Genomic DNA, 6287 nt, shown 5'->3' on the forward strand with positions numbered 1-6287 from the left:
TACAGAGACCCTCGGGATTACATTGGGTTCACCCAGATAGTCCAGAATAATCTTCCCATCTCAGGATCCTTAACTTAACCACAGCTGCAATGTTCCTTTTGGCATGTAAGGTGATTAGGATGTGGATGTCTTTGGGGGGGGTGCTTATTTTGCTTACCATATAGGCTAATTACTACTTAAAATATGTTTGTTCAGTGCTTAAAACTTTTAAAAGAATGAACCAATGTATTTTTAAAAATCCAAGTGAAATGACTGACATCAGTGTTGTGCCATCTGTTTCGGTGAAGGAATAAGAGGAGAAGGAAATGATGGGGGGATAGTGAGGGGTTGTTTACCATTCAGAGAATTGTAAACTTTTAGGCCAGTGTTTGCAAGCCAGCTGCTGTTTACATTCACTTGATGTATCCCATCGTGTCCAGTGGGAGAGTTTACCAGTGTGTGTATGTGCCGTTTGAACTCATGGTCCAGCTTTTCAAACGTCGTCAGTGGCAAACTTCAGTCACAGTGGAGAAACTTAACAGGAAAATGGTGAGTAATTCTCATCCCCATGCAAGCAGTTATTTAAAAATCTACTTTCATTGAGGTCGGGAGGCAGGGTGGGATGATGGCCAGGGTAGAAGCCTATAGACAAGTTCAAATCCTGTTCCCAACCCAGACTAGCTGTGTGACTTTGGTAAGCACTTAATATCCTGAGACTCAGTCTTCTCATCTGTTCAGTGGGCAGAATAAATACTTGTGATGAGTTATGTAAAGCATCTGAAAGTCTGGTGGACACAGGATATTTTTACTGTGGTATTTTATGTCATCATTTTAACCCATATAGCATTTTGACTCTCTGGAGGTTTTGACCCATTGTTTCAGTCTAAAAAAATTTTTTTTAAATAATTATACCAACATTGATGACTTTTTTTTTCAAAAGTATTTTTCTGGAGATAATTCCATTAAGCAAATTTATTTTGTTAATCTGTATAGCATGGTTCATCATTCAATAACTACTAAACATCTATGTGCTAGGCATTGTTTTTCTTAGATGTATCAGTAAACAAAGTAGATATGGGTCTCTGCCCTTGCTGAGTTAATTTTCTACCAGGGAGAGGCAGATACTAAACATAAGAAGTAAGTAAATGATATGTTAAAAGCTGTTGAGTTCTATGGAAAAAAGAAGATGTAGATCAGTGGTGGAGGTGCAGGTTGAGGTACGAAATCAGGTACTCAGGGGAGTGCCTGATCAGGGAAGACATCACTGGGAGGTGAGATTTGAAAGAAGACTTGAAGGAGGTGAAGGCGTCATCCAAACATGTTTAAGGGAAGGATATGCGTGGCAGAGGGACAAGCTGGAGCAGTAGCTCCGGAGTGGGAAAGTATCTGGTATGTCAGAGAAGCAGCAAGGGGACCAGTGTGGTTAGAAGGGAGGGAGGAGTGGGGGAGACTGGTGGGAGAGGAGGAGAGAGGGGGCCAGATCGTCTGAGCCCGGGAGGCATTGGAAGGGCTTGACTCTAGGGTGGAATGGGGAGCCATTACAGGGTTTTGAGCAGAGCAATGACCAAAGTTTCAGGGAGGTTGTTCTTTGTTTAGCTTAGATGACAGGAGGGCAAGGACAGGAGTAGGGGCTGCTGTGGTAAGCAGGGGGAGAGGGTGATGTTCAGAGGGATGGAGGGTAGCAGTGGGGGTAGCGCAGATGGGCAGATTCTGGATACATTTGAACGTAAGGCCAATAGAATCTCCTGATGGATAGGATGTGGGGTATGAGGGAATGAGAGTAGCTAAGGCTGCCCTTGAAGTTTTTGTTCTAAGCAATTGAAGAATGTAGTTGCAGTCAACTAAGGTAGGAGGGTGTGATGAGGTTAGGGGAAAGATGGTCAGGAGTCCGGTTTGGGGCATGCTGAGTTTGAAATGCCTGTTAGACCTCCGTGGCTGATGTTGAGTAGGAAGCAGGACATGTGCAACTCTGGACTTTGAGAAGTCTGGACTGTAGATATCAAATTGGGAGTGGTTGGTATCTAAGTGTTTTTTTTTGTTTTTTGGTACGCGGGCCTCTCACTGCTGTGGCCTCTCCCATTGAGGAGCACAGGCTCCGGACGCGCAGGCTCAGCGGCCATGGCTCACGGGCCCAGCCGCTCGGCGTCATGTGGGATCTTCCCGGATCGGGGCACGAACCTGTGTCCCCTGCATCGGCACGCGGACTCTCAACCACTGTGCCACCAGGGAAGCCCTCTAAGTGGTATTTAAAGCCCTGGGCGTGGGTGGGATCATCAGTGGAGGGAGACAGGAAATAGAAGAGGTCCAGGGACTGAGCCCTTCAACGTAAGTCAGGGAGAAGATGAGCCAGCAAAGGAGACTTGGGACGAGTAGTCACCACTGTGCACAGAAACCGAGAGAATGGTGCCTGGAAGTGGAAGCCAAGTGAAGAAAGCATCTTGCAGAGGTGAGCGTGACCAAATGTGATAGGTTAAGTAAGATGAGTTCACTGTGAGATTGATCCACTTGGAGTCATGTGTGGTCTCCATGGGAACAGTTTGGGAGGAGAGGCATTGCAGAAAATAAATGCAGACAACTCTTTGGGGAGTTTTGCTACAGAGGAAAGCAAAGAAAGTGGGGTGGTGACTGATAGGGGAAGTGGGTGGGGCTGAGAGAAGTTCTTCCTTTTAAATATGGGAAATAAGATGGTCAAACAGTACAGTGTGGAGGATGTAGGAGGGCGAGGGAAGAAGTGCTGATCTGCTGTTCTTGAACAGGCAAGAGGTGATGGAATCCGGTGCCAAAGGCAGAGCTGACTTCAGGCAGGGCCTGGAAGACCTGTGTGGGGATGGGAGGAAGGCAGAGACCCAGTGCAGATGCCACGGTTAGGAGACTGAGTGCCGTGAGTCTGGGAGTTCTTTCCTGCCATCGTTTTCTAGGAGAGTAGGAAGCAAGATGCCCGGTTAAGAGGGAGTGTGTGGGAGATGGGATTTGAGGCGAGAGAAGAAGAGTCACCCAGTTGAACTCTTCCCAAACTTTGACGTTTTCCTTTCTATTTTAATGAACTTACTTTGTTAACAATTCTGTAAATTTTATAAGGACAGCCTGTCATCAGTTTTTCAGTCCTCGTCAATTTTTCTCTATTATAACTTTTGCTATTGCAAATTCCCCTTTGCAGCCATTATTCCCACTGGGTCCAGCTTTACCAGGTCAAATTTTGCAAATCTAAATTTTGTCAAGACGATTTTGTTCTTCTTTATCAATTTTTAACCGATAGCAAATTTTACTATGAGCAGTGTTAGCCATTGTCTTGGAAATTTCTCTCAAGCCTACTGTTTCCCAGGTCAGTTTTTGCCGTTCTTTTAGTATTAAATGTGCTCTTTAGTCTGTTGTTAATCTCTAAGACCTTCTTTTCACCTGGCACAGTTTTTGCTGATTATGTTAATTATTTGCAGAAATATTAATTATGGACTGGATACAATTATCAGTAGAGCAAAGGCTTAGGACCTGGGTGCCCGCTGAAGTTAAAACGGCAAAATAGAAACACCCGGCCAAGGAATCCGGCACATGGTAGGTTTCAGTAAATGTTCGTTTCCTTTCTGTTTCCCTTTCAGAGAACTGGGCCTGGGAAGGCTGTACTGCCTGGATTCCACTTTTCTAAATTCAGTGGGCAAACTCAAGCAGGGCGCCTACTGAGAATCAGTAGTTTAGTTCCACAGGGCAAAATACTAAAATTAACCATGGGTGCCTAAAGTTCTGATTCCATAAGATGGTTACCAGGCGGCATTATTGGTTATGTGGTGTAAGTAAAGGAAAAATAACGTCAGTCCTCTGTGAGCCCTAAAGTGCTGGCTAGGTGAGGTATTACCTTAAGGCGCCCTGTAAGGAAATGTAAAGAACTATTCAGACCTTGGTCTGCTTTTGAATACACACACGGAGTGAAGCAGCTATTTGAGGAAGTTAATATTCATGTTTAAAAAGTGGCGGGGGCGGGCTTCCCTGGTGGCGCAGTGGTTGAGAGTCCGCCTGCCGATGCAGGGGACACGGGTTCGTGCCCCGGTCCGCGAGGATCCCACATGCCGCGGAGCGGCTGGGCCCGTGAGCCATGGCCGCTGAGCCTGCGCGTCTGGAGCCTGTGCTCCGCAACTGGAGAGGCCACAACAGTGAGAGGCCCGCGTACCGCAAAAAAAAAAAAAAAAAAAAAAAGTGGCGGGGCATAGGAGGCATAAAAAGGGTTTGAGTTATGCAAGAGGTGGGAAGAGGAGCCGCAGTTCACCACTAGGTAGACGGAACTTTACTGCACGTAGAGTAACAGTGAAACAGGAAAGAGGTACAGCTTGCTTTCACAGAGAAAAGAGAATCCCACCAAGGTTAAGTGCTGCCTCAGGTGGAAAGAGAGGGCAGTGAAGAGGGAGAGCTTGTCCCCAACTCCACTTGGCTGGCTTCTTGTCGTTCAAATCTCAGCCCAAATGTCAGGTAAGAGAAACCTTTCCTGACCACCTGTAGATGAAGGAGCCCCAGTCACTCTCATACGTTACTTGCCTTGTTCTTCTAGCACTTTGCATTGCAGCACGTGGCATTCTTATTTGTTAAAGTATTTGTTGAGCTCTCACAGAAATCTAAGCTCTTCAAGGGCTTGATTTGATTTAATTTCCACTGTCCTGCACTAGAACAGTACCTGTACTTAGTAGGTGCTCAAATATTTGACAAAAAAAAAAGACCCTAAAACAAGTATATTTTAATACTTTTATTCTAAAAAAAAATCACAAAATCCAATTTCAGGTTAAATAATATTTTAGTCTTCAAAAATTAACAAAGGAGGAAGATCTTTGTTTTGTATCTAAAAGTGCATTTCCTATTTCCAGATAACTTGTGCAAAATCATAGGTAGTGATAGTCAATAAAAGGACCTTTTAACCAGTAGTACAAATTGGATTCCATTTGACTTGAAGCAATTCTGATCCCCATATCCCATTTTGAAAGATTTCTGAAAAGACCTTGAAGCCACAGAGAAAGTTTATTTGGAAACATAGTTTAAAATTGCACAAATATACAGTTTAATAATGTGAAAAAGGGAAGGCATGCTTCCAATAGTAGTACAAAAATACTACCTTAATCTTGGTACTTTGCAAATTATAAGCCAATGGAGTAAATTAAACACATCAATATGATAAGAGGTTTTTATGGTAGTAATTTTATTTCAAAGAGCAACACAGGGAAATATTAAGATGAAATCTTAATACCCAACAGAGTTGTGCTATGATATATAATATTTCACTAAATACACAGGTACATTATCATGTAGTATGCCAATAACTTACGCTCCTGCTTCCACTGCCATTAATTTACTATAGGTCACTTAATTTGGATTGGTTTTAATTTAAAAACTCAATGTAAACATTTAAGGTTAAATTTTTTTGTTATCTACTTCAGCTTAAAAATGAAATCCCAAGATTTTCAACATTATTGAGCATGATAAAGAAGCATCATAGAAGAATTTGTCTCAAACAGTATTTTAGATTAGATATGCAATATTCATAGATATACAAAATATATAGAAATATCTTTTCTAAATAGTTAATAAATGCTTATTGTAGTTTGTAAAAAGTTTACTAAATTAATCAGGTTTATTTTCAACAAATGTAAACAAATTTGGGCAATGAAAATTGGGTTAGATGATACGGGGATGGGGAATTGAAAATACTTGGTAACATAATTGGTAAAATTTAGGTTTGCTATATTTCCTTTACTGCTAACACATTCAATCATGAACATATATCTCACGTGGCACAATTCTTTTGTGGTATTTTTGTATATCTCAGTGAAATACTCACTGAGTGTGTATATTCCTTAGTTCTTTTTGTGTCATACCATTTCCCTCTCCAAGAAATTCAAAGAAAAGACACACACACACAGACATTTTATTGGTGAGCAAAGAACTGCCTCATTCTTTTTTTTCATCTTAATATTATTTTGAGTGCAGGTTTCTAAAAGTGTCCCAATGAGCCTGTCAGGGTTTTGCTGTGACATTCTACAGTGCTACAAGAGTTCTCTCTTGGAGAGCAGTCCTAAGAAAACAGTTCTGAGATTGAGGATTGGGGCACTTGTTTCCAGAATGTTATTTTGGTATTTCTGCAGAGGGTACCAGTAGCGGAAACTTTATTCAAGGCAAAATGGAGAGTTATGTGAAATCTCACACTTTAGTTTTGTTTTTTTTCTCCTCTTAGCTGTTTAATGCCTCCACACAACGGTCTTGGCGGGGTGCTTGGGGGATTTTGTCTTGGAGCTCATCTGGATGTGTGTTGGGGTGTAGGGTACAAAGTGACAAAG

This window comes from Mesoplodon densirostris, chromosome 5 (genome assembly GCF_025265405.1).
Source record: "Mesoplodon densirostris isolate mMesDen1 chromosome 5, mMesDen1 primary haplotype, whole genome shotgun sequence".
Classification (NCBI taxonomy): Eukaryota; Metazoa; Chordata; class Mammalia; order Artiodactyla; family Ziphiidae; genus Mesoplodon; species Mesoplodon densirostris.